This window comes from Notolepis coatsorum, assembly GCF_963971535.1.
Source record: "Notolepis coatsorum genome assembly, chromosome: 4".
NCBI lineage: Eukaryota > Metazoa > Chordata > Actinopteri > Aulopiformes > Paralepididae > Notolepis > Notolepis coatsorum.
Window position 1 is genome coordinate 172,684,208 of NC_140168.1, and position 24,544 is coordinate 172,708,751.

Sequence of the window (24,544 nt, forward strand, 5' to 3'; positions counted from 1 at the left end):
ATCACGTTGATAGATTGTTAGTCAAGTTCTGTATTTACTTTTGACAATATTATATCAGGGGAGAGCGCGAACGCAGTCCCCCACTACCAGAAATTATGCAATCGAGATTTCTACATTTGAGAAATTCGCATAGGTCAGCACAGCCGGAGTGCAATGGCTGAGCCTCGCCATGGGTGAACCACCTTCTTGATCATGGTATCTCCCTTGCCAGGTAAGTATGAGTTGTACAAGTCAGGGAGAGGATAGTGCTTCTGGCACATATGAGTCTGGCTGATGGTCTTCACTATACACCGCTAGGCTATTACCTATTGGCTATTACCTATTGGCTACCTCTCAAGCCCCGCCCCCTTTTCTCCACCCTCCAAAAACAACTTGCATCAAGAAAAGAGGGCGGTTTGAGATAGCCAATTTCAAAAGCTTAGTTATGTTAAATGAGCCAATATTACTGTAAATCAGTCACACATAATCCCATTAGCTTTAGGACCTAGGCATGTTACTTACTTTCAAGCTGTTTGAATGAGTGTTTGTAGGTAGTGTACTACTCAAATGTGCAAAAGCTAGTTGAAAGACTTGGGGTGTTTTATGAGGGATCAGTAGCACCTCCTTGCTGTGCAAAATGCTTACTGCACCTGGTATTCCCAGGCGGTCTCCCATCCAAGTACTAACCAGGCCCGAACCTGCTTAGCTTCCGAGATCGGACGAGATCGGGCGTGTTCAGGTTGGTATGGCCGTAAGCGAAATAACATGCCGACAAAAGCCAGCATATAGATGGCAAGAAACAATTGCCATTAGTTTGGACTTGTGGAGGACACAGTCTATCTGGAAATCATTTGTTTCTCATTGGACACAATTGAAAATAGTTCCTTTTTCAATGACACATAATTCTACACATAGAAGTACTTTATTAATCCTGAGGGAAATTCACTTTCAGCACCACAGATCGCTCACAATAAACATTTAGGTATTCCAAAGAATAAGAATACACAGTGAAAGATATACATCCTAAAACATACAGTCCAAAAATATACAGTAAATGGATAATGTACAGGAAGATATACAATGAGTTATAAAAAAATCACGTTGATAGATTGTTAGTCAAGTTCTGTATTTACTTTTGACAATATTATATCTGGGGAGAGCGCGAACGCAGTCCCCCACTACCAGAAATTATGCAATCGAGATTTCTACATTTGAGAAATTCGCATAGGTCAGCACAGCCGGAGTGCAATGGCTGAGCCTCGCCATGGGTGAACCACCTTCTTGATCATGGTATCTCCCTTGCCAGGTAAGTATGAGTTGTACAAGTCAGGGAGAGGATAGTGCTTCTGGCACATATGAGTCTGGCTGATGGTCTTCACTATACACCGCTAGGCTATTACCTATTGGCTATTACCTATTGGCTACCTCTCAAGCCCCGCCCCCTTTTCTCCCCCCTCCAAAAACAACTTGCATCAAGAAAAGAGGGCGGTTTGAGATAGCCAATTTCAAAAGCTTAGTTATGTTAAATGAGCCAATATTACTGTAAATCAGTCACACATAATCCCATTAGCTTTAGGACCTAGGCATGTTACTTACTTTCAAGCTGTTTGAATGAGTGTTTGTAGGTAGTGTACTACTCAAATGTGCAAAAGCTAGTTGAAAGACTTGGGGTGTTTTATGAGGGATCAGTAGCACCTCCTTGCTGTGCAAAATGCTTACTGCACCTGGTATTCCCAGGCGGTCTCCCATCCAAGTACTAACCAGGCCCGAACCTGCTTAGCTTCCGAGATCGGACGAGATCGGGCGTGTTCAGGTTGGTATGGCCGTAAGCGAAATAACATGCCGACAAAAGCCAGCATATAGATGGCAAGAAACAATTGCCATTAGTTTGGACTTGTGGAGGACACAGTCTATCTGGAAATCATTTGTTTCTCATTGGACACAATTGAAAATAGTTCCTTTTTCAATGACACATAATTCTACACATAGAAGTACTTTATTAATCCTGAGGGAAATTCACTTTCAGCACCACAGATCGCTCACAATAAACATTTAGGTATTCCAAAGAATAAGAATACACAGTGAAAGATATACATCCTAAAACATACAGTCCAAAAATATACAGTAAATGGATAATGTACAGGAAGATATACAATGAGTTATAAAAAAATCACGTTGATAGATTGTTAGTCAAGTTCTGTATTTACTTTTGACAATATTATATCAGGGGAGAGCGCGAACGCAGTCCCCCACTACCAGAAATTATGCAATCGAGATTTCTACATTTGAGAAATTCGCATAGGTCAGCACAGCCGGAGTGCAATGGCTGAGCCTCGCCATGGGTGAACCACCTTCTTGATCATGGTATCTCCCTTGCCAGGTAAGTATGAGTTGTACAAGTCAGGGAGAGGATAGTGCTTCTGGCACATATGAGTCTGGCTGATGGTCTTCACTATACACCGCTAGGCTATTACCTATTGGCTATTACCTATTGGCTACCTCTCAAGCCCCGCCCCCTTTTCTCCCCCCTCCAAAAACAACTTGCATCAAGAAAAGAGGGCGGTTTGAGATAGCCAATTTCAAAAGCTTAGTTATGTTAAATGAGCCAATATTACTGTAAATCAGTCACACATAATCCCATTAGCTTTAGGACCTAGGCATGTTACTTACTTTCAAGCTGTTTGAATGAGTGTTTGTAGGTAGTGTACTACTCAAATGTGCAAAAGCTAGTTGAAAGACTTGGGGTGTTTTATGAGGGATCAGTAGCACCTCCTTGCTGTGCAAAATGCTTACTGCACCTGGTATTCCCAGGCGGTCTCCCATCCAAGTACTAACCAGGCCCGAACCTGCTTAGCTTCCGAGATCGGACGAGATCGGGCGTGTTCAGGTTGGTATGGCCGTAAGCGAAATAACATGCCGACAAAAGCCAGCATATAGATGGCAAGAAACAATTGCCATTAGTTTGGACTTGTGGAGGACACAGTCTATCTGGAAATCATTTGTTTCTCATTGGACACAATTGAAAATAGTTCCTTTTTCAATGACACATAATTCTACACATAGAAGTACTTTATTAATCCTGAGGGAAATTCACTTTCAGCACCACAGATCGCTCACAATAAACATTTAGGTATTCCAAAGAATAAGAATACACAGTGAAAGATATACATCCTAAAACATACAGTCCAAAAATATACAGTAAATGGATAATGTACAGGAAGATATACAATGAGTTATAAAAAAATCACGTTGATAGATTGTTAGTCAAGTTCTGTATTTACTTTTGACAATATTATATCAGGGGAGAGCGCGAACGCAGTCCCCCACTACCAGAAATTATGCAATCGAGATTTCTACATTTGAGAAATTCGCATAGGTCAGCACAGCCGGAGTGCAATGGCTGAGCCTCGCCATGGGTGAACCACCTTCTTGATCATGGTATCTCCCTTGCCAGGTAAGTATGAGTTGTACAAGTCAGGGAGAGGATAGTGCTTCTGGCACATATGAGTCTGGCTGATGGTCTTCACTATACACCGCTAGGCTATTACCTATTGGCTATTACCTATTGGCTACCTCTCAAGCCCCGCCCCCTTTTCTCCACCCTCCAAAAACAACTTGCATCAAGAAAAGAGGGCGGTTTGAGATAGCCAATTTCAAAAGCTTAGTTATGTTAAATGAGCCAATATTACTGTAAATCAGTCACACATAATCCCATTAGCTTTAGGACCTAGGCATGTTACTTACTTTCAAGCTGTTTGAATGAGTGTTTGTAGGTAGTGTACTACTCAAATGTGCAAAAGCTAGTTGAAAGACTTGGGGTGTTTTATGAGGGATCAGTAGCACCTCCTTGCTGTGCAAAATGCTTACTGCACCTGGTATTCCCAGGCGGTCTCCCATCCAAGTACTAACCAGGCCCGAACCTGCTTAGCTTCCGAGATCGGACGAGATCGGGCGTGTTCAGGTTGGTATGGCCGTAAGCGAAATAACATGCCGACAAAAGCCAGCATATAGATGGCAAGAAACAATTGCCATTAGTTTGGACTTGTGGAGGACACAGTCTATCTGGAAATCATTTGTTTCTCATTGGACACAATTGAAAATAGTTCCTTTTTCAATGACACATAATTCTACACATAGAAGTACTTTATTAATCCTGAGGGAAATTCACTTTCAGCACCACAGATCGCTCACAATAAACATTTAGGTATTCCAAAGAATAAGGATACACAGTGAAAGATATACATCCTAAAACATACAGTCCAAAAATATACAGTAAATGGATAATGTACAGGAAGATATACAATGAGTTATAAAAAAATCACGTTGATAGATTGTTAGTCAAGTTCTGTATTTACTTTTGACAATATTATATCAGGGGAGAGCGCGAACGCAGTCCCCCACTACCAGAAATTATGCAATCGAGATTTCTACATTTGAGAAATTCGCATAGGTCAGCACAGCCGGAGTGCAATGGCTGAGCCTCGCCATGGGTGAACCACCTTCTTGATCATGGTATCTCCCTTGCCAGGTAAGTATGAGTTGTACAAGTCAGGGAGAGGATAGTGCTTCTGGCACATATGAGTCTGGCTGATGGTCTTCACTATACACCGCTAGGCTATTACCTATTGGCTATTACCTATTGGCTACCTCTCAAGCCCCGCCCCCTTTTCTCCACCCTCCAAAAACAACTTGCATCAAGAAAAGAGGGCGGTTTGAGATAGCCAATTTCAAAAGCTTAGTTATGTTAAATGAGCCAATATTACTGTAAATCAGTCACACATAATCCCATTAGCTTTAGGACCTAGGCATGTTACTTACTTTCAAGCTGTTTGAATGAGTGTTTGTAGGTAGTGTACTACTCAAATGTGCAAAAGCTAGTTGAAAGACTTGGGGTGTTTTATGAGGGATCAGTAGCACCTCCTTGCTGTGCAAAATGCTTACTGCACCTGGTATTCCCAGGCGGTCTCCCATCCAAGTACTAACCAGGCCCGAACCTGCTTAGCTTCCGAGATCGGACGAGATCGGGCGTGTTCAGGTTGGTATGGCCGTAAGCGAAATAACATGCCGACAAAAGCCAGCATATAGATGGCAAGAAACAATTGCCATTAGTTTGGACTTGTGGAGGACACAGTCTATCTGGAAATCATTTGTTTCTCATTGGACACAATTGAAAATAGTTCCTTTTTCAATGACACATAATTCTACACATAGAAGTACTTTATTAATCCTGAGGGAAATTCACTTTCAGCACCACAGATCGCTCACAATAAACATTTAGGTATTCCAAAGAATAAGGATACACAGTGAAAGATATACATCCTAAAACATACAGTCCAAAAATATACAGTAAATGGATAATGTACAGGAAGATATACAATGAGTTATAAAAAAATCACGTTGATAGATTGTTAGTCAAGTTCTGTATTTACTTTTGACAATATTATATCAGGGGAGAGCGCGAACGCAGTCCCCCACTACCAGAAATTATGCAATCGAGATTTCTACATTTGAGAAATTCGCATAGGTCAGCACAGCCGGAGTGCAATGGCTGAGCCTCGCCATGGGTGAACCACCTTCTTGATCATGGTATCTCCCTTGCCAGGTAAGTATGAGTTGTACAAGTCAGGGAGAGGATAGTGCTTCTGGCACATATGAGTCTGGCTGATGGTCTTCACTATACACCGCTAGGCTATTACCTATTGGCTATTACCTATTGGCTACCTCTCAAGCCCCGCCCCCTTTTCTCCACCCTCCAAAAACAACTTGCATCAAGAAAAGAGGGCGGTTTGAGATAGCCAATTTCAAAAGCTTAGTTATGTTAAATGAGCCAATATTACTGTAAATCAGTCACACATAATCCCATTAGCTTTAGGACCTAGGCATGTTACTTACTTTCAAGCTGTTTGAATGAGTGTTTGTAGGTAGTGTACTACTCAAATGTGCAAAAGCTAGTTGAAAGACTTGGGGTGTTTTATGAGGGATCAGTAGCACCTCCTTGCTGTGCAAAATGCTTACTGCACCTGGTATTCCCAGGCGGTCTCCCATCCAAGTACTAACCAGGCCCGAACCTGCTTAGCTTCCGAGATCGGACGAGATCGGGCGTGTTCAGGTTGGTATGGCCGTAAGCGAAATAACATGCCGACAAAAGCCAGCATATAGATGGCAAGAAACAATTGCCATTAGTTTGGACTTGTGGAGGACACAGTCTATCTGGAAATCATTTGTTTCTCATTGGACACAATTGAAAATAGTTCCTTTTTCAATGACACATAATTCTACACATAGAAGTACTTTATTAATCCTGAGGGAAATTCACTTTCAGCACCACAGATCGCTCACAATAAACATTTAGGTATTCCAAAGAATAAGGATACACAGTGAAAGATATACATCCTAAAACATACAGTCCAAAAATATACAGTAAATGGATAATGTACAGGAAGATATACAATGAGTTATAAAAAAATCACGTTGATAGATTGTTAGTCAAGTTCTGTATTTACTTTTGACAATATTATATCAGGGGAGAGCGCGAACGCAGTCCCCCACTACCAGAAATTATGCAATCGAGATTTCTTCATTTGAGAAATTCGCATAGGTCAGCACAGCCGGAGTGCAATGGCTGAGCCTCGCCATGGGTGAACCACCTTCTTGATCATGGTATCTCCCTTGCCAGGTAAGTATGAGTTGTACAAGTCAGGGAGAGGATAGTGCTTCTGGCACATATGAGTCTGGCTGATGGTCTTCACTATACACCGCTAGGCTATTACCTATTGGCTATTACCTATTGGCTACCTCTCAAGCCCCGCCCCCTTTTCTCCACCCTCCAAAAACAACTTGCATCAAGAAAAGAGGGCGGTTTGAGATAGCCAATTTCAAAAGCTTAGTTATGTTAAATGAGCCAATATTACTGTAAATCAGTCACACATAATCCCATTAGCTTTAGGACCTAGGCATGTTACTTACTTTCAAGCTGTTTGAATGAGTGTTTGTAGGTAGTGTACTACTCAAATGTGCAAAAGCTAGTTGAAAGACTTGGGGTGTTTTATGAGGGATCAGTAGCACCTCCTTGCTGTGCAAAATGCTTACTGCACCTGGTATTCCCAGGCGGTCTCCCATCCAAGTACTAACCAGGCCCGAACCTGCTTAGCTTCCGAGATCGGACGAGATCGGGCGTGTTCAGGTTGGTATGGCCGTAAGCGAAATAACATGCCGACAAAAGCCAGCATATAGATGGCAAGAAACAATTGCCATTAGTTTGGACTTGTGGAGGACACAGTCTATCTGGAAATCATTTGTTTCTCATTGGACACAATTGAAAATAGTTCCTTTTTCAATGACACATAATTCTACACATAGAAGTACTTTATTAATCCTGAGGGAAATTCACTTTCAGCACCACAGATCGCTCACAATAAACATTTAGGTATTCCAAAGAATAAGAATACACAGTGAAAGATATACATCCTAAAACATACAGTCCAAAAATATACAGTAAATGGATAATGTACAGGAAGATATACAATGAGTTATAAAAAAATCACGTTGATAGATTGTTAGTCAAGTTCTGTATTTACTTTTGACAATATTATATCAGGGGAGAGCGCGAACGCAGTCCCCCACTACCAGAAATTATGCAATCGAGATTTCTACATTTGAGAAATTCGCATAGGTCAGCACAGCCGGAGTGCAATGGCTGAGCCTCGCCATGGGTGAACCACCTTCTTGATCATGGTATCTCCCTTGCCAGGTAAGTATGAGTTGTACAAGTCAGGGAGAGGATAGTGCTTCTGGCACATATGAGTCTGGCTGATGGTCTTCACTATACACCGCTAGGCTATTACCTATTGGCTATTACCTATTGGCTACCTCTCAAGCCCCGCCCCCTTTTCTCCACCCTCCAAAAACAACTTGCATCAAGAAAAGAGGGCGGTTTGAGATAGCCAATTTCAAAAGCTTAGTTATGTTAAATGAGCCAATATTACTGTAAATCAGTCACACATAATCCCATTAGCTTTAGGACCTAGGCATGTTACTTACTTTCAAGCTGTTTGAATGAGTGTTTGTAGGTAGTGTACTACTCAAATGTGCAAAAGCTAGTTGAAAGACTTGGGGTGTTTTATGAGGGATCAGTAGCACCTCCTTGCTGTGCAAAATGCTTACTGCACCTGGTATTCCCAGGCGGTCTCCCATCCAAGTACTAACCAGGCCCGAACCTGCTTAGCTTCCGAGATCGGACGAGATCGGGCGTGTTCAGGTTGGTATGGCCGTAAGCGAAATAACATGCCGACAAAAGCCAGCATATAGATGGCAAGAAACAATTGCCATTAGTTTGGACTTGTGGAGGACACAGTCTATCTGGAAATCATTTGTTTCTCATTGGACACAATTGAAAATAGTTCCTTTTTCAATGACACATAATTCTACACATAGAAGTACTTTATTAATCCTGAGGGAAATTCACTTTCAGCACCACAGATCGCTCACAATAAACATTTAGGTATTCCAAAGAATAAGGATACACAGTGAAAGATATACATCCTAAAACATACAGTCCAAAAATATACAGTAAATGGATAATGTACAGGAAGATATACAATGAGTTATAAAAAAATCACGTTGATAGATTGTTAGTCAAGTTCTGTATTTACTTTTGACAATATTATATCAGGGGAGAGCGCGAACGCAGTCCCCCACTACCAGAAATTATGCAATCGAGATTTCTACATTTGAGAAATTCGCATAGGTCAGCACAGCCGGAGTGCAATGGCTGAGCCTCGCCATGGGTGAACCACCTTCTTGATCATGGTATCTCCCTTGCCAGGTAAGTATGAGTTGTACAAGTCAGGGAGAGGATAGTGCTTCTGGCACATATGAGTCTGGCTGATGGTCTTCACTATACACCGCTAGGCTATTACCTATTGGCTATTACCTATTGGCTACCTCTCAAGCCCCGCCCCCTTTTCTCCACCCTCCAAAAACAACTTGCATCAAGAAAAGAGGGCGGTTTGAGATAGCCAATTTCAAAAGCTTAGTTATGTTAAATGAGCCAATATTACTGTAAATCAGTCACACATAATCCCATTAGCTTTAGGACCTAGGCATGTTACTTACTTTCAAGCTGTTTGAATGAGTGTTTGTAGGTAGTGTACTACTCAAATGTGCAAAAGCTAGTTGAAAGACTTGGGGTGTTTTATGAGGGATCAGTAGCACCTCCTTGCTGTGCAAAATGCTTACTGCACCTGGTATTCCCAGGCGGTCTCCCATCCAAGTACTAACCAGGCCCGAACCTGCTTAGCTTCCGAGATCGGACGAGATCGGGCGTGTTCAGGTTGGTATGGCCGTAAGCGAAATAACATGCCGACAAAAGCCAGCATATAGATGGCAAGAAACAATTGCCATTAGTTTGGACTTGTGGAGGACACAGTCTATCTGGAAATCATTTGTTTCTCATTGGACACAATTGAAAATAGTTCCTTTTTCAATGACACATAATTCTACACATAGAAGTACTTTATTAATCCTGAGGGAAATTCACTTTCAGCACCACAGATCGCTCACAATAAACATTTAGGTATTCCAAAGAATAAGGATACACAGTGAAAGATATACATCCTAAAACATACAGTCCAAAAATATACAGTAAATGGATAATGTACAGGAAGATATACAATGAGTTATAAAAAAATCACGTTGATAGATTGTTAGTCAAGTTCTGTATTTACTTTTGACAATATTATATCAGGGGAGAGCGCGAACGCAGTCCCCCACTACCAGAAATTATGCAATCGAGATTTCTACATTTGAGAAATTCGCATAGGTCAGCACAGCCGGAGTGCAATGGCTGAGCCTCGCCATGGGTGAACCACCTTCTTGATCATGGTATCTCCCTTGCCAGGTAAGTATGAGTTGTACAAGTCAGGGAGAGGATAGTGCTTCTGGCACATATGAGTCTGGCTGATGGTCTTCACTATACACCGCTAGGCTATTACCTATTGGCTATTACCTATTGGCTACCTCTCAAGCCCCGCCCCCTTTTCTCCACCCTCCAAAAACAACTTGCATCAAGAAAAGAGGGCGGTTTGAGATAGCCAATTTCAAAAGCTTAGTTATGTTAAATGAGCCAATATTACTGTAAATCAGTCACACATAATCCCATTAGCTTTAGGACCTAGGCATGTTACTTACTTTCAAGCTGTTTGAATGAGTGTTTGTAGGTAGTGTACTACTCAAATGTGCAAAAGCTAGTTGAAAGACTTGGGGTGTTTTATGAGGGATCAGTAGCACCTCCTTGCTGTGCAAAATGCTTACTGCACCTGGTATTCCCAGGCGGTCTCCCATCCAAGTACTAACCAGGCCCGAACCTGCTTAGCTTCCGAGATCGGACGAGATCGGGCGTGTTCAGGTTGGTATGGCCGTAAGCGAAATAACATGCCGACAAAAGCCAGCATATAGATGGCAAGAAACAATTGCCATTAGTTTGGACTTGTGGAGGACACAGTCTATCTGGAAATCATTTGTTTCTCATTGGACACAATTGAAAATAGTTCCTTTTTCAATGACACATAATTCTACACATAGAAGTACTTTATTAATCCTGAGGGAAATTCACTTTCAGCACCACAGATCGCTCACAATAAACATTTAGGTATTCCAAAGAATAAGGATACACAGTGAAAGATATACATCCTAAAACATACAGTCCAAAAATATACAGTAAATGGATAATGTACAGGAAGATATACAATGAGTTATAAAAAAATCACGTTGATAGATTGTTAGTCAAGTTCTGTATTTACTTTTGACAATATTATATCAGGGGAGAGCGCGAACGCAGTCCCCCACTACCAGAAATTATGCAATCGAGATTTCTACATTTGAGAAATTCGCATAGGTCAGCACAGCCGGAGTGCAATGGCTGAGCCTCGCCATGGGTGAACCACCTTCTTGATCATGGTATCTCCCTTGCCAGGTAAGTATGAGTTGTACAAGTCAGGGAGAGGATAGTGCTTCTGGCACATATGAGTCTGGCTGATGGTCTTCACTATACACCGCTAGGCTATTACCTATTGGCTATTACCTATTGGCTACCTCTCAAGCCCCGCCCCCTTTTCTCCACCCTCCAAAAACAACTTGCATCAAGAAAAGAGGGCGGTTTGAGATAGCCAATTTCAAAAGCTTAGTTATGTTAAATGAGCCAATATTACTGTAAATCAGTCACACATAATCCCATTAGCTTTAGGACCTAGGCATGTTACTTACTTTCAAGCTGTTTGAATGAGTGTTTGTAGGTAGTGTACTACTCAAATGTGCAAAAGCTAGTTGAAAGACTTGGGGTGTTTTATGAGGGATCAGTAGCACCTCCTTGCTGTGCAAAATGCTTACTGCACCTGGTATTCCCAGGCGGTCTCCCATCCAAGTACTAACCAGGCCCGAACCTGCTTAGCTTCCGAGATCGGACGAGATCGGGCGTGTTCAGGTTGGTATGGCCGTAAGCGAAATAACATGCCGACAAAAGCCAGCATATAGATGGCAAGAAACAATTGCCATTAGTTTGGACTTGTGGAGGACACAGTCTATCTGGAAATCATTTGTTTCTCATTGGACACAATTGAAAATAGTTCCTTTTTCAATGACACATAATTCTACACATAGAAGTACTTTATTAATCCTGAGGGAAATTCACTTTCAGCACCACAGATCGCTCACAATAAACATTTAGGTATTCCAAAGAATAAGGATACACAGTGAAAGATATACATCCTAAAACATACAGTCCAAAAATATACAGTAAATGGATAATGTACAGGAAGATATACAATGAGTTATAAAAAAATCACGTTGATAGATTGTTAGTCAAGTTCTGTATTTACTTTTGACAATATTATATCAGGGGAGAGCGCGAACGCAGTCCCCCACTACCAGAAATTATGCAATCGAGATTTCTTCATTTGAGAAATTCGCATAGGTCAGCACAGCCGGAGTGCAATGGCTGAGCCTCGCCATGGGTGAACCACCTTCTTGATCATGGTATCTCCCTTGCCAGGTAAGTATGAGTTGTACAAGTCAGGGAGAGGATAGTGCTTCTGGCACATATGAGTCTGGCTGATGGTCTTCACTATACACCGCTAGGCTATTACCTATTGGCTATTACCTATTGGCTACCTCTCAAGCCCCGCCCCCTTTTCTCCACCCTCCAAAAACAACTTGCATCAAGAAAAGAGGGCGGTTTGAGATAGCCAATTTCAAAAGCTTAGTTATGTTAAATGAGCCAATATTACTGTAAATCAGTCACACATAATCCCATTAGCTTTAGGACCTAGGCATGTTACTTACTTTCAAGCTGTTTGAATGAGTGTTTGTAGGTAGTGTACTACTCAAATGTGCAAAAGCTAGTTGAAAGACTTGGGGTGTTTTATGAGGGATCAGTAGCACCTCCTTGCTGTGCAAAATGCTTACTGCACCTGGTATTCCCAGGCGGTCTCCCATCCAAGTACTAACCAGGCCCGAACCTGCTTAGCTTCCGAGATCGGACGAGATCGGGCGTGTTCAGGTTGGTATGGCCGTAAGCGAAATAACATGCCGACAAAAGCCAGCATATAGATGGCAAGAAACAATTGCCATTAGTTTGGACTTGTGGAGGACACAGTCTATCTGGAAATCATTTGTTTCTCATTGGACACAATTGAAAATAGTTCCTTTTTCAATGACACATAATTCTACACATAGAAGTACTTTATTAATCCTGAGGGAAATTCACTTTCAGCACCACAGATCGCTCACAATAAACATTTAGGTATTCCAAAGAATAAGAATACACAGTGAAAGATATACATCCTAAAACATACAGTCCAAAAATATACAGTAAATGGATAATGTACAGGAAGATATACAATGAGTTATAAAAAAATCACGTTGATAGATTGTTAGTCAAGTTCTGTATTTACTTTTGACAATATTATATCAGGGGAGAGCGCGAACGCAGTCCCCCACTACCAGAAATTATGCAATCGAGATTTCTACATTTGAGAAATTCGCATAGGTCAGCACAGCCGGAGTGCAATGGCTGAGCCTCGCCATGGGTGAACCACCTTCTTGATCATGGTATCTCCCTTGCCAGGTAAGTATGAGTTGTACAAGTCAGGGAGAGGATAGTGCTTCTGGCACATATGAGTCTGGCTGATGGTCTTCACTATACACCGCTAGGCTATTACCTATTGGCTATTACCTATTGGCTACCTCTCAAGCCCCGCCCCCTTTTCTCCACCCTCCAAAAACAACTTGCATCAAGAAAAGAGGGCGGTTTGAGATAGCCAATTTCAAAAGCTTAGTTATGTTAAATGAGCCAATATTACTGTAAATCAGTCACACATAATCCCATTAGCTTTAGGACCTAGGCATGTTACTTACTTTCAAGCTGTTTGAATGAGTGTTTGTAGGTAGTGTACTACTCAAATGTGCAAAAGCTAGTTGAAAGACTTGGGGTGTTTTATGAGGGATCAGTAGCACCTCCTTGCTGTGCAAAATGCTTACTGCACCTGGTATTCCCAGGCGGTCTCCCATCCAAGTACTAACCAGGCCCGAACCTGCTTAGCTTCCGAGATCGGACGAGATCGGGCGTGTTCAGGTTGGTATGGCCGTAAGCGAAATAACATGCCGACAAAAGCCAGCATATAGATGGCAAGAAACAATTGCCATTAGTTTGGACTTGTGGAGGACACAGTCTATCTGGAAATCATTTGTTTCTCATTGGACACAATTGAAAATAGTTCCTTTTTCAATGACACATAATTCTACACATAGAAGTACTTTATTAATCCTGAGGGAAATTCACTTTCAGCACCACAGATCGCTCACAATAAACATTTAGGTATTCCAAAGAATAAGGATACACAGTGAAAGATATACATCCTAAAACATACAGTCCAAAAATATACAGTAAATGGATAATGTACAGGAAGATATACAATGAGTTATAAAAAAATCACGTTGATAGATTGTTAGTCAAGTTCTGTATTTACTTTTGACAATATTATATCAGGGGAGAGCGCGAACGCAGTCCCCCACTACCAGAAATTATGCAATCGAGATTTCTACATTTGAGAAATTCGCATAGGTCAGCACAGCCGGAGTGCAATGGCTGAGCCTCGCCATGGGTGAACCACCTTCTTGATCATGGTATCTCCCTTGCCAGGTAAGTATGAGTTGTACAAGTCAGGGAGAGGATAGTGCTTCTGGCACATATGAGTCTGGCTGATGGTCTTCACTATACACCGCTAGGCTATTACCTATTGGCTATTACCTATTGGCTACCTCTCAAGCCCCGCCCCCTTTTCTCCACCCTCCAAAAACAACTTGCATCAAGAAAAGAGGGCGGTTTGAGATAGCCAATTTCAAAAGCTTAGTTATGTTAAATGAGCCAATATTACTGTAAATCAGTCACACATAATCCCATTAGCTTTAGGACCTAGGCATGTTACTTACTTTCAAGCTGTTTGAATGAGTGTTTGTAGGTAGTGTACTACTCAAATGTGCAAAAGCTAGTTGAAAGACTTGGGGTGTTTTATGAGGGATCAGTAGCACCTCCTTGCTGTGCAAAATGCTTACTGCACCTGGTATTCCCAGGCGGTCTCCCATCCAAGTACTAACCAGGCCCGAACCTGCTTAGCTTCCGAGATCGGACGAGATCGGGCGTGTTCAGGTTGGTATGGCCGTAAGCGAAATAACATGCCGACAAAAGCCAGCATATAGATGGCAAGAAACAATTGCCATTAGTTTGGACTTGTGGAGGACACAGTCTATCTGGAAATCATTTGTTTCTCATTGGACACAATTGAAAATAGTTCCTTTTTCAATGACACATAATTCTACACATAGAAGTACTTTATTAATCCTGAGGGAAATTCACTTTCAGCACCACAGATCGCTCACAATAAACATTTAGGTATTCCAAAGAATAAGGATACACAGTGAAAGATATACATCCTAAAACATACAGTCCAAAAATATACAGTAAATGGATAATGTACAGGAAGATATACAATGAGTTATAAAAAAATCACGTTGATAGATTGTTAGTCAAGTTCTGTATTTACTTTTGACAATATTATATCAGGGGAGAGCGCGAACGCAGTCCCCCACTACCAGAAATTATGCAATCGAGATTTCTACATTTGAGAAATTCGCATAGGTCAGCACAGCCGGAGTGCAATGGCTGAGCCTCGCCATGGGTGAACCACCTTCTTGATCATGGTATCTCCCTTGCCAGGTAAGTATGAGTTGTACAAGTCAGGGAGAGGATAGTGCTTCTGGCACATATGAGTCTGGCTGATGGTCTTCACTATACACCGCTAGGCTATTACCTATTGGCTATTACCTATTGGCTACCTCTCAAGCCCCGCCCCCTTTTCTCCACCCTCCAAAAACAACTTGCATCAAGAAAAGAGGGCGGTTTGAGATAGCCAATTTCAAAAGCTTAGTTATGTTAAATGAGCCAATATTACTGTAAATCAGTCACACATAATCCCATTAGCTTTAGGACCTAGGCATGTTACTTACTTTCAAGCTGTTTGAATGAGTGTTTGTAGGTAGTGTACTACTCAAATGTGCAAAAGCTAGTTGAAAGACTTGGGGTGTTTTATGAGGGATCAGTAGCACCTCCTTGCTGTGCAAAATGCTTACTGCACCTGGTATTCCCAGGCGGTCTCCCATCCAAGTACTAACCAGGCCCGAACCTGCTTAGCTTCCGAGATCGGACGAGATCGGGCGTGTTCAGGTTGGTATGGCCGTAAGCGAAATAACATGCCGACAAAAGCCAGCATATAGATGGCAAGAAACAATTGCCATTAGTTTGGACTTGTGGAGGACACAGTCTATCTGGAAATCATTTGTTTCTCATTGGACACAATTGAAAATAGTTCCTTTTTCAATGACACTTAATTCTACACATAGAAGTACTTTATTAATCCTGAGGGAAATTCACTTTCAGCACCACAGATCGCTCACAATAAACATTTAGGTATTCCAAAGAATAAGGATACACAGTGAAAGATATACATCCTAAAACATACAGTCCAAAAATATACAGTAAATGGATAATGTACAGGAAGATATACAATGAGTTATAAAAAAATCACGTTGATAGATTGTTAGTCAAGTTCTGTATTTACTTTTGACAATATTATATCAGGGGAGAGCGCGAACGCAGTCCCCCACTACCAGAAATTATGCAATCGAGATTTCTTCATTTGAGAAATTCGCATAGGTCAGCACAGCCGGAGTGCAATGGCTGAGCCTCGCCATGGGTGAACCACCTTCTTGATCATGGTATCTCCCTTGCCAGGTAAGTATGAGTTGTACAAGTCAGGGAGAGGATAGTGCTTCTGGCACATATGAGTCTGGCTGATGGTCTTCACTATACACCGCTAGGCTATTACCTATTGGCTATTACCTATTGGCTACCTCTCAAGCCCCGCCCCCTTTTCTCCACCCTCCAAAAACAACTTGCATCAAGAAAAGAGGGCGGTTTGAGATAGCCAATTTCAAAAGCTTAGTTATGTTAAATGAGCCAATATTACTGTAAATCAGTCACACATAATCCCATTAGCTTTAGGACCTAGGCATGTTACTTACTTTCAAGCTGTTTGAATGAGTGTTTGTAGGTAGTGTACTACTCAAATGTGCAAAAGCTAGTTGAAAGACTTGGGGTGTTTTATGAGGGATCAGTAGCACCTCCTTGCTGTGCAAAATGCTTACTGCACCTGGTATTCCCAGGCGGTCTCCCATCCAAGTACTAACCAGGCCCGAACCTGCTTAGCTTCCGAGATCGGACGAGATCGGGCGTGTTCAGGTTGGTATGGCCGTAAGCGAAATAACATGCCGACAAAAGCCAGCATATAGATGGCAAGAAACAATTGCCATTAGTTTGGACTTGTGGAGGACACAGTCTATCTGGAAATCATTTGTTTCTCATTGGACACAATTGAAAATAGTTCCTTTTTCAATGACACATAATTCTACACATAGAAGTACTTTATTAATCCTGAGGGAAATTCACTTTCAGCACCACAGATCGCTCACAATAAACATTTAGGTATTCCAAAGAATAAGAATACACAGTGAAAGATATACATCCTAAAACATACAGTCCAAAAATATACAGTAAATGGATAATGTACAGGAAGATATACAATGAGTTATAAAAAAATCACGTTGATAGATTGTTAGTCAAGTTCTGTATTTACTTTTGACAATATTATATCAGGGGAGAGCGCGAACGCAGTCCCCCACTACCAGAAATTATGCAATCGAGATTTCTACATTTGATAAATTCGCATAGGTCAGCACAGCCGGAGTGCAATGGCTGAGCCTCGCCATGGGTGAACCACCTTCTTGATCATGGTATCTCCCTTGCCAGGTAAGTATGAGTTGTACAAGTCAGGGAGAGGATAGTGCTTCTGGCACATATGAGTCTGGCTGATGGTCTTCACTATACACCGCTAGGCTATTACCTATTGGCTATTACCTATTGGCTACCTCTCAAGCCCCGCCCCCTTTTCTCCACCCTCCAAAAACAACTTGCATCAAGAAAAGAGGGCGGTTTGAGATAGCCAATTTCAAAAGCTTAGTTATGTTAAATGAGCCAATATTACTGTAAATCAGTCACACATAATCCCATTAGCTTTAGGACCTAGGCATGTTACTTACTTTCAAGCTGTTTGAATGAGTGTTTGTAGGTAGTGTACTACTCAAATGTGCAAAAGCTAGTTGAAAGACTTGGGGTGTTTTATGAGGGATCAGTAGCACCTCCTTGCTGTGCAAAATGCTTACTGCACCTGGTATTCCCAGGCGGTCTCCCATCCAAGTACTAACCAGGCCCGAACCTGCTTAGCTTCCGAGATCGGACGAGATCGGGCGTGTTCAGGTTGGTATGGCCGTAAGCGAAATAACATGCCGACAAAAGCCAGCATATAGATGGCAAGAAACAATTGCCATTAGTTTGGACTTGTGGAGGACACAGTCTATCTGGAAATCATTTGTTTCTCATTGGACACAATTGAAAATAGTTCCTTTTTCAATGACACATAATTCTACACATAGAAGTACTTTATTAATCCTGAGGGAAATTCACTTTCAGCACCACAGATCGCTCACAATAAACATTTAGGTATTCCAAAGAATAAGGATACACAGTGAAAGATATACATCCTAAAACATACAGTCCAAAAATATACAGTAAATGGATAATGTACAGGAAGATATACAATGAGTTATAAAAAAATCACGTTGATAGATTGTTAGTCAAGTTCTGTATTTACTTTTGACAATATTATATCAGGGGAGAGCGCGAACGCAGTCCCCCACTACCAGAAATTATGCAATCGAGATTTCTTCATTTGAGAAATTCGCATAGGTCAGCACAGCCGGAGTGCAATGGCTGAGCCTCGCCATGGGTGAACCACCTTCTTGATCATGGTATCTCCCTTGCCAGGTAAGTATGAGTTGTACAAGTCAGGGAGAGGATAGTGCTTCTGGCACATATGAGTCTGGCTGATGGTCTTCACTATACACCGCTAGGCTATTACCTATTGGCTATTACCTATTGGCTACCTCTCAAGCCCCGCCCCCTTTTCTCCACCCTCCAAAAACAACTTGCATCAAGAAAAGAGGGCGGTTTGAGATAGCCAATTTCAAAAGCTTAGTTATGTTAAATGAGCCAATATTACTGTAAATCAGTCACACATAATCCCATTAGCTTTAGGACCTAGGCATGTTACTTACTTTCAAGCTGTTTGAATGAGTGTTTGTAGGTAGTGTACTACTCAAATGTGCAAAAGCTAGTTGAAAGACTTGGGGTGTTTTATGAGGGATCAGTAGCACCTCCTTGCTGTGCAAAATGCTTACTGCACCTGGTATTCCCAGGCGGTCTCCCATCCAAGTACTAACCAGGCCCGAACCTGCTTAGCTTCCGAGATCGGACGAGATCGGGCGTGTTCAGGTTGGTATGGCCGTAAGCGAAATAACATGCCGACAAAAGCCAGCATATAGATGGCAAGAAACAATTGCCATTAGTTTGGACTTGTGGAGGACACAGTCTATCTGGAAATCATTTGTTTCTCATTGGACACAATTGAAAATAGTTCCTTTTTCAATGACACATAATTCTACACATAGAAGTACTTTATTAATCCTGAGGGAAATTCACTTTCAGCACCACAGATCGCTCACAATAAACATTTAGGTATTCCAAAGAATAAGAATACACAGTGAAAGATATACATCCTAAAACATACAGTCCAAAAATATACAGTAAATGGATAATGTACAGGAAGATATACAATGAGTTATAAAAAAATCACATTGATAGATTGTTAGTCAAGTTCTGTATTTACTTTTGACAATATTATATCAGGGGAGAGCGCGAACGCAGTCCCCCACTACCAGAAATTATGCAATCGAGATTTCTACATTTGAGAAATTCGCATAGGTCAGCACAGCCGGAGTGCAATGGCTGAGCCTCGCCATGGGTGAACCACCTTCTTGATCATGGTATCTCCCTTGCCAGGTAAGTATGAGTTGTACAAGTCAGGGAGAGGATAGTGCTTCTGGCACATATGAGTCTGGCTGATGGTCTTCACTATACACCGCTAGGCTATTACCTATTGGCTATTACCTATTGGCTACCTCTCAAGCCCCGCCCCCTTTTCTCCACCCTCCAAAAACAACTTGCATCAAGAAAAGAGGGCGGTTTGAGATAGCCAATTTCAAAAGCTTAGTTATGTTAAATGAGCCAATATTACTGTAAATCAGTCACACATAATCCCATTAGCTTTAGGACCTAGGCATGTTACTTACTTTCAAGCTGTTTGAATGAGTGTTTGTAGGTAGTGTACTACTCAAATGTGCAAAAGCTAGTTGAAAGACTTGGGGTGTTTTATGAGGGATCAGTAGCACCTCCTTGCTGTGCAAAATGCTTACTGCACCTGGTATTCCCAGGCGGTCTCCCATCCAAGTACTAACCAGGCCCGAACCTGCTTAGCTTCCGAGATCGGACGAGATCGGGCGTGTTCAGGTTGGTATGGCCGTAAGCGAAATAACATGCCGACAAAAGCCAGCATATAGATGGCAAGAAACAATTGCCATTAGTTTGGACTTGTGGAGGACACAGTCTATCTGGAAATCATTTGTTTCTCATTGGACACAATTGAAAATAGTTCCTTTTTCAATGACACATAATTCTACACATAGAAGTACTTTATTAATCCTGAGGGAAATTCACTTTCAGCACCACAGATCGCTCACAATAAACATTTAGGTATTCCAAAGAATAAGAATACACAGTGAAAGATATACATCCTAAAACATACAGTCCAAAAATATACAGTAAATGGATAATGTACAGGAAGATATACAATGAGTTATAAAAAAATCACGTTGATAGATTGTTAGTCAAGTTCTGTATTTACTTTTGACAATATTATATCAGGGGAGAGCGCGAACGCAGTCCCCCACTACCAGAAATTATGCAATCGAGATTTCTACATTTGAGAAATTCGCATAGGTCAGCACAGCCGGAGTGCAATGGCTGAGCCTCACCATGGGTGAACCACCTTCTTGATCATGGTATCTCCCTTGCCAGGTAAGTATGAGTTGTACAAGTCAGGGAGAGGATAGTGCTTCTGGCACATATGAGTCTGGCTGATGGTCTTCACTATACACCGCTAGGCTATTACCTATTGGCTATTACCTATTGGCTACCTCTCAAGCCCCGCCCCCTTTTCTCCACCCTCCAAAAACAACTTGCATCAAGAAAAGAGGGCGGTTTGAGATAGCCAATTTCAAAAGCTTAGTTATGTTAAATGAGCCAATATTACTGTAAATCAGTCACACATAATCCCATTAGCTTTAGGACCTAGGCATGTTACTTACTTTCAAGCTGTTTGAATGAGTGTTTGTAGGTAGTGTACTACTCAAATGTGCAAAAGCTAGTTGAAAGACTTGGGGTGTTTTATGAGGGATCAGTAGCACCTCCTTGCTGTGCAAAATGCTTACTGCACCTGGTATTCCCAGGCGGTCTCCCATCCAAGTACTAACCAGGCCCGAACCTGCTTAGCTTCCGAGATCGGACGAGATCGGGCGTGTTCAGGTTGGTATGGCCGTAAGCGAAATAACATGCCGACAAAAGCCAGCATATAGATGGCAAGAAACAATTGCCATTAGTTTGGACTTGTGGAGGACACAGTCTATCTGGAAATCATTTGTTTCTCATTGGACACAATTGAAAATAGTTCCTTTTTCAATGACACATAATTCTACACATAGAAGTACTTTATTAATCCTGAGGGAAATTCACTTTCAGCACCACAGATCGCTCACAATAAACATTTAGGTATTCCAAAGAATAAGAATACACAGTGAAAGATATACATCCTAAAACATACAGTCCAAAAATATACAGTAAATGGATAATGTACAGGAAGATATACAATGAGTTATAAAAAAATCACGTTGATAGATTGTTAGTCAAGTTCTGTATTTACTTTTGACAATATTATATCAGGGGAGAGCGCGAACGCAGTCCCCCACTACCAGAAATTATGCAATCGAGATTTCTACATTTGAGAAATTCGCATAGGTCAGCACAGCCGGAGTGCAATGGCTGAGCCTCGCCATGGGTGAACCACCTTCTTGATCATGGTATCTCCCTTGCCAGGTAAGTATGAGTTGTACAAGTCAGGGAGAGGATAGTGCTTCTGGCACATATGAGTCTGGCTGATGGTCTTCACTATACACCGCTAGGCTATTACCTATTGGCTATTACCTATTGGCTACCTCTCAAGCCCCGCCCCCTTTTCTCCACCCTCCAAAAACAACTTGCATCAAGAAAAGAGGGCGGTTTGAGATAGCCAATTTCAAAAGCTTAGTTATGTTAAATGAGCCAATATTACTGTAAATCAGTCACACATAATCCCATTAGCTTTAGGACCTAGGCATGTTACTTACTTTCAAGCTGTTTGAATGAGTGTTTGTAGGTAGTGTACTACTCAAATGTGCAAAAGCTAGTTGAAAGACTTGGGGTGTTTTATGAGGGATCAGTAGCACCTCCTTGCTGTGCAAAATGCTTACTGCACCTGGTATTCCCAGGCGGTCTCCCATCCAAGTACTAACCAGGCCCGAACCTGCTTAGCTTCCGAGATCGGACGAGATCGGGCGTGTTCAGGTTGGTATGGCCGTAAGCGAAATAACATGCCGACAAAAGCCAGCATATAGATGGCAAGAAACAATTGCCATTAGTTTGGACTTGTGGAGGACACAGTCTATCTGGAAATCATTTGTTTCTCATTGGACACAATTGAAAATAGTTCCTTTTTCAATGACACATAATTCTACACATAGAAGTACTTTATTAATCCTGAGGGAAATTCACTTTCAGCACCACAGATCGCTCACAATAAACATTTAGGTATTCCAAAGAATAAGAATACACAGTGAAAGATATACATCCTAAAACATACAGTCCAAAAATATACAGTAAATGGATAATGTACAGGAAGATATACAATGAGTTATAAAAAAATCACGTTGATAGATTGTTAGTCAAGTTCTGTATTTACTTTTGACAATATTATATCAGGGGAGAGCGCGAACGCAGTCCCCCACTACCAGAAATTATGCAATCGAGATTTCTACATTTGAGAAATTCGCATAGGTCAGCACAGCCGGAGTGCAATGGCTGAGCCTCACCATGGGTGAACCACCTTCTTGATCATGGTATCTCCCTTGCCAGGTAAGTATGAGTTGTACAAGTCAGGGAGAGGATAGTGCTTCTGGCACATATGAGTCTGGCTGATGGTCTTCACTATACACCGCTAGGCTATTACCTATTGGCTATTACCTATTGGCTACCTCTCAAGCCCCGCCCCCTTTTCTCCACCCTCCAAAAACAACTTGCATCAAGAAAAGAGGGCGGTTTGAGATAGCCAATTTCAAAAGCTTAGTTATGTTAAATGAGCCAATATTACTGTAAATCAGTCACACATAATCCCATTAGCTTTAGGACCTAGGCATGTTACTTACTTTCAAGCTGTTTGAATGAGTGTTTGTAGGTAGTGTACTACTCAAATGTGCAAAAGCTAGTTGAAAGACTTGGGGTGTTTTATGAGGGATCAGTAGCACCTCCTTGCTGTGCAAAATGCTTACTGCACCTGGTATTCCCAGGCGGTCTCCCATCCAAGTACTAACCAGGCCCGAACCTGCTTAGCTTCCGAGATCGGACGAGATCGGGCGTGTTCAGGTTGGTATGGCCGTAAGCGAAATAACATGCCGACAAAAGCCAGCATATAGATGGCAAGAAACAATTGCCATTAGTTTGGACTTGTGGAGGACACAGTCTATCTGGAAATCATTTGTTTCTCATTGGACACAATTGAAAATAGTTCCTTTTTCAATGACACATAATTCTACACATAGAAGTACTTTATTAATCCTGAGGGAAATTCACTTTCAGCACCACAGATCGCTCACAATAAACATTTAGGTATTCCAAAGAATAAGGATACACAGTGAAAGATATACATCCTAAAACAAACAGTCCAAAAATATACAGTAAATGGATAATGTACAGGAAGATATACAATGAGTTATAAAAAAATCACGTTGATAGATTGTTAGTCAAGTTCTGTATTTACTTTTGACAATATTATATCAGGGGAGAGCGCGAACGCAGTCCCCCACTACCAGAAATTATGCAATCGAGATTTCTACATTTGAGAAATTCGCATAGGTCAGCACAGCCGGAGTGCAATGGCTGAGCCTCGCCATGGGTGAACCACCTTCTTGATCATGGTATCTCCCTTGCCAGGTAAGTATGAGTTGTACAAGTCAGGGAGAGGATAGTGCTTCTGGCACATATGAGTCTGGCTGATGGTCTTCACTATACACCGCTAGGCTATTACCTATTGGCTATTACCTATTGGCTACCTCTCAAGCCCCGCCCCCTTTTCTCCACCCTCCAAAAACAACTTGCATCAAGAAAAGAGGGCGGTTTGAGATAGCCAATTTCAAAAGCTTAGTTATGTTAAATGAGCCAATATTACTGTAAATCAGTCACACATAATCCCATTAGCTTTAGGACCTAGGCATGTTACTTACTTTCAAGCTGTTTGAATGAGTGTTTGTAGGTAGTGTACTACTCAAATGTGCAAAAGCTAGTTGAAAGACTTGGGGTGTTTTATGAGGGATCAGTAGCACCTCCTTGCTGTGCAAAATGCTTACTGCACCTGGTATTCCCAGGCGGTCTCCCATCCAAGTACTAACCAGGCCCGAACCTGCTTAGCTTCCGAGATCGGACGAGATCGGGCGTGTTCAGGTTGGTATGGCCGTAAGCGAAATAACATGCCGACAAAAGCCAGCATATAGATGGCAAGAAACAATTGCCATTAGTTTGGACTTGTGGAGGACACAGTCTATCTGGAAATCATTTGTTTCTCATTGGACACAATTGAAAATAGTTCCTTTTTCAATGACACATAATTCTACACATAGAAGTACTTTATTAATCCTGAGG